This window comes from Mixophyes fleayi, chromosome 4 (genome assembly GCF_038048845.1).
Source record: "Mixophyes fleayi isolate aMixFle1 chromosome 4, aMixFle1.hap1, whole genome shotgun sequence".
In the NCBI taxonomy this organism is placed as follows: domain Eukaryota; kingdom Metazoa; phylum Chordata; class Amphibia; order Anura; family Limnodynastidae; genus Mixophyes; species Mixophyes fleayi.
This window is the reverse complement of record NC_134405.1, coordinates 235,150,100-235,156,147: the sequence shown is the minus strand read 5'-3', so window position 1 is coordinate 235,156,147 and position 6,048 is coordinate 235,150,100.

The following is a 6,048-nucleotide window of genomic DNA, read 5'->3' as shown; positions in this document are numbered from 1 at the left end:
CTTAATGAATTGGCGATAATAATTAGTGAAGCCTATAAAGCGCTGGGTAGCCTTGAGCCCAGAAGGTTGAGGCCAGTTACGAATAGCCTCCAATTTGCTTGGATCCATCCGAAGACCGGAGCCTGATACAATGTATCCTAGGAAGGGTACTTGAGAGCAATTGAAGAGACATTTCTCAAGCTTGCAGAATAGGAGATTAGCACGTAAACGGGAAAACACCTCTTTCACGTGTATGAGATGAGAGGACAGATCTTGTGAAAAGATTAGGATATCATCCAAATAAACAACCACTGATTGGTAGAGCAAATCCCTAAATATTTCGTTCACAAAGTCCTGAAAGACAGCTGGGGCGTTACTTAGCCCAAACGGCATCACCAGGTATTCATAGTGGCCGTCTCTGGTATTAAATGCGGTTTTCCACTCGTCTCCTCTGCGAATTCTGATTAGGTTATAGGCTCCCCTAAGGTCCAACTTCGTAAAGATCCATGCCCCTTGAATACGGTCAAAGAGCTCAGAGATAAGCGGAAGGGGGTAGTGATTTTTAATCGTGATGGCATTAAGTCTCCTGTAATCAATGCACGGTCTGAGAGAGCCGTCCTTCTTCTTTACAAAAAAGAAGCCTGCACCTGCTGGAGAAGATGATTTCCTAATGAATCCCTTTATGAGATTCTCAGCCACATATTCCGACATAGCCTGTGTCTCGGGCAAGGACAGTGGGTATACCCTGCCTCTAGGAATGTTCTTTCCAGGGATGAGGTCGATGGGGCAATCCCAAGGCCGATGAGGAGGAAGGATCTCGGAAGCAGTTTTAGAGAACACATCAGCGAACTCAGAGTAGAATTCAGGAAGGTCCTCCAAGGCTGAAGTACGGAGACAGACCAGCTTAGGTCTAGATGGAGAAACAGATCCCAGACATCTTTTTTTGCAGGATGAACCCCAGCGGATAACTGGAGCTCGCTGCCAGTCGAATTGTGGAGAATGGAGCTTCAGCCAGGGTAGACCCAAGATGATAGGGTTAATGGATTGGTGTAGCACAAGGAAACTTATAGTCTCGGAGTGAAGTGCTCCTATCTCCATCCGAAGCGAAGAAGTAGAGAGAGAGATTGAGCCATTCGAGACTCTACTTCCGTCCACCGCAGTGAGCATCAAATGTTGAGACAAGGGTATAGTATCCAGGCAGAGTTCGGTCACTAGCTTGGAAGAAATGAAGTTCCCTGCAGACCCCGAGTCCACAAAGGCCCAGGTAGTAAATGGGCCGTTAGGGAAAACCAAGGTGACTGGCATCAAAAACTCTGACTCCTTCCGAAGGGAGGGAGAAAGGGACTAGGGTCCGAGGTTGACCTCCCTATTATCACCTAGGAGGTGGCGTTTCCCGGCCTCTTGGGACAAACAGAGAGGAGATGTCCTGGTTCACCGCAATACAAGCAGAGGCGGTTTTTCATGCGTCTCTCACGTTCCTCTGGGGACAGACGAGAATGGCCGATCTGCACAGGCTCCTCTGTATGCTGAGTAGGAGGAATAAAGTTAGGTGCTAAACGAGGAAACGTCCGGCGAGTGCGGTCCCGTTCGCAAGCTCGTTCTCTATGGCGGATGTCCACCTTGATACATAAGGATATGATGTCATCCAGAGTGGAAGGAAGATCACGAGAAGCTAAGTCATCCTTGATGCGCTCATTAAGACCCTGCCAGAAGGTAGCAATGAGAGCTTCGTCGTTCCACCGGAGTTCGGCTGCAAGGGTCCGAAATTGTACTGCATATTGTCCTGCTGTCAGAGAGCCTTGGCGTAGTCCTAGGAGACCAGAGGCGACAGAAGAGATTCTTCCGGGTTCATCAAATACCTTGCGGAATCCTTCAATGAAGACCACAGAATTTTGTAGAATGGGATCATCTCATTCCCAGAGAGGGGAAGCCCAAGCCAATGCTTGCCCTGATAGAAGAGAAATTAGATAAGCCACTTTCGCTCTTTCTGATGAGATGGTAGGTTCTGATGCCGCAGAGGAAGTGGCGGCCGAGGAAGTGGTAGATGGTGCTGCTTGCAAGGAGTCCAAACGGGAGATGACCCCCTGAAGGCATTGCAGTAGTTGGGCCTGGTTGGACTCTTGTCGTTCTACTCTTTGACCCAGGTGAATTAATAAGTCGCGGGCCGAAGGTTCGTCCGGTCCGCTCATGGCCAGAGTATTCTGTCACACTTTATGCAGGAAATATCACTGACTGGTATTAACGCAACTAACCTGAGAGGCGCGGAGTCTAACACACCACCGGTGTTCACCAGGGACCCCCGCAAGGAGGTTCGGGCTTCGCTGCGTGCGATGTGCAGGTCGTGGTTCTCCCGGGAAGTCACCAGTGCAGCGATTAGAGGGTAGTCAGACAGGCCGAGTCGAAACCAAGGAAGCGAGGAACCACGAGGAAAAGGCAAGAGTAGTCAGGAACGGTCCAAAGGTCAATACCAGTGCAGGCAACGAAGTACAGGGGATATCCGGAAGAGAGGTCAAACAAGCCAAGGAGTCAAATACACAGGAGGTCAGGAACAGTAAACAAACTAATAGCTGGAGCAGGTAGAACCAATACTCTGGCACTCAAATGGTGACAGAGTGGAGTTTAAATAGTGGCTGGCAGGAAGTCCTCATGATGAAGTTCCGGCGATCAGTCTCAGCTGATCGCCGGAGAAGCGTCTGGGTTGCCAGGCAACCGAATCGGCGCATCGCGCATGCGCGAGCGCCGCGATCACGTGATCGCGTCCCGTTGCTTACAAACGGGACGTTCCTTCCGGGCAGAAGGTGTCCGTCTCTGGCACCCAGCGGAGGTGCGGAGGCGGCACCTGACAAGTTTCTTAATTTTATTATTGCATAAGGTGATTTTTGTTTATTTGTATTTTTTGCTTCCTATTTTATGTTCTGACAGAGCAACAGCAGCGGACATCTGACTACGTGAAGCCAAATTAGCATTAACTACTAATAGTTACTTAATAAATACCAGCTAATTGGATGGAGTACCTAAATGACATCAAGTTATGTAATATAACAAATATGAGAATGCAGTAAGTAACTTATATTCCATGATTACTTAGTGCATTCTAGTATTAATTACTATATATGAACAAATGTTTTACATTTGTTCACCCTTTTATTCTGTGACATCAGCTGCTCCATGCTTGGTGCCACTAGAGTGGAAAAAGTGCCAGATCTAGGGGTTCCTTGCCCTGAAGCTGACAGGAATGATAGGAATATTATAGAACTATTTTGCCATCGACCATTAATTTGCATATACTCATTTTGCTGCAGTATTATTAACTTTATTAGTAACCTTTATTTATAGAGAGCCAATATATTAAATAGCGTTTGACAGATAATGTTACATAGATGCTGCGGAAAGGTTTTAATGATATATATTTATGCTGAGAGACTATACTGCTTTGTATTATTTTAAGCTGTCTGAATCAACGTATTCTGTATGTTTTTTAAGCACAAAAAGGTTCTTGACAAATGCAATTGGCCAACAATTATGTCATAGTCACTCATATAGACATCTTGGACAGCACTAACCTCGCAGACACAGAAATATTCAGGGGTAAATCTGGGTACACCTTACAGGTGTTTCAACCATTTGTTATTTCAGATATCACATTAATGTGTACGCTCCCATGATCATGTTTTATCGCACCAAAGCACATTGTATTGTTTGGTCTTATAAACTTCATAAAAATCACGATCAACGATGGAGGGCAAATGCTTGAAAGCTTATTTGTACACTGAAATTTAAAGTTGATATTTGTGTGCTACATGAAAAAACAGTCAGTATTTAACTTATGTGCAAAACAGAATATTAATTTTCACCCCTTGCATTGTAACATGGTTTTGTCCAGGAGACTGAAATAAGAAGGTTCTTAAGTTAAGATCCTTAATGAATCAGGCCCATGTGTGTAATATGTGTGCTAGTAAAATCATGTGTGTAATATGTGTGCTAGTATAATCATGTGTGTAATATGTGTGCTAGTATAATCATGTGTGTAATATGTGTGCTAGTATAATCATGTGTGTAATATGTGTGCTAGTATAATCATGTGTGTAATATGTGTGCTAGTATAATCATGTACTTGAAATTGAAGGTAAAGGCTCCAACATTGTTATTCTACCTAAGGGCTTGAGTGAGAACAAGTAGGGTCAAGACAACATGTGGCCAGCGTAGAGAAGTTCTGAAATTTCTGCATCAGTCATATGAAAGAGCCAAAAAGAAGGAAAGGACTAGGTCATTTTCAGTAGTGTCACCCTTGTTTATGAAGTAATCAGAAACATTTGTAGAGAATAAATTAGGAGAATGAGATATAACTAGGCATGAAAGACTAGAGAGAGGGTTTAATTTACAATTGGTAATGACATTGTATATATTATTTTATAGTATAATGGTTTTGGTGGAGACAAGGAGAGATGTAAAGTGGAGAACACAGTTCCTCGGCACCACAGCATTAGCATAGAGAGTATATGGGTGGGAATTCATTTGGTGGGCGCAGAGGGTGACAAAGAAGCAAATCCACCAGTAGTAGATAAATGGCTGGAATTATGTGAATCCACCACAACTTTATGTTCTGAATAAAAGATTGGAGAGTCCAGTACTGACAGAAGTTTACATAACTCTGAATTCATTGAAGAGGTTTTCACGGACAAATCCTGATAAAGGAATAGTGGGATGAATGAGGGCAATACATAGGAGATTAAGTAGTGGTCAGAGAGAGAAAACAGTTTACTGAGAGCTTGTGATAGATTTCTGATAAAAATAAGTCAATAAAATGACCCTCCTTATATGTGATGGTGTCAGAAGCTTGGAGAGGATCACCAAGAGGAGTTACAGTAAAACAGATCAACCATATAAAGTAGTTGTCCATATTATAGATAAAATCATCATTATGGATTATGTGTGCATCAACAGAGAGGAAAAAGTCAGGAATCAAAGTCAGAAAGGAAAGTGAATGCTTTCTGTATTAGAAGGAGGCCTATATATGTCATTCTCTTCCATGGATAGAGAATGGAAACAGTCAGGAGCAGACACTTCAAGACTTGAGGAGCACATCCTGGGGGCAACAGTCTGATGATAGAAAGTCTTCTTGGCTTAAGATGTTGTTTTGCAGCACAAAATAGAAAGATATGGTGTAAAATTATAAACATGGATATCAGGCAGTAGCTAGCATTATAATGCAGTGAAGAAACAATCACAATAGAGGAATGGTGTATTTTGTTTTATAATGAGCAAGCTTTTTCCTGCGTAACTAACGTGAACAGGATACAATTAAAAAATGTATTTCTACATGGCTTATCAGGGAACTTAGCGGACAACAATCCTTGAAAAGCTGCTTTACCAATAGAGCAACTCTGTTCTATCTGAAGGAATATATTCCAACAGTTGTATTATAATGAAAACCGACAAGACTAATAGTGTTAGAAAAAAAAATAATATTTTTTTAAATTATACTTTTAAAATGTATAATGACAGAGAACAGAGAAGTCCAAAAGGTGGATTTACAGTTAAATTCGTCCTGACAGCTTGCTTAAGAATTATTATATATAATCATTGTGTAAATATGATCTGGCCTGTAACTTGCCTACTCACCATCCACCTATCACAGAAAATACAGACAGTACACTAGAACTACTGTGGCTGCAGGGGTCCCACGCACTCTCCCTTGGCCCCCTCTTGGTGCTGAAAAGAGCAGAGCAGAGTCCTCTTCTGAGATCCTGAGGAGCAAATGCTCTTTTCAGAGCAGAGTGGGGGACCCGGGAGGCTGCAACAACATCTTTGGGCTTCTAACCAAATTTTGCTATAGTTCCCATTGATGCATTGTCATTAGGATAAAGTATAGTGGATGCAAACAGATACCATATTTACCACATGCATACCACATGCATACCACATGCATACCACATGCGGCACGGTGGCTAAGTGGTTAGCACTTCTGCCTCACAGCACTGGGGTCATGAGTTCAATTCCCAACCATGGCCTTGTCTGTGTGGAGTTTGTATGTTCTCCCCGTGTTTGTGTGGGTTTCCTCCGGGTGCT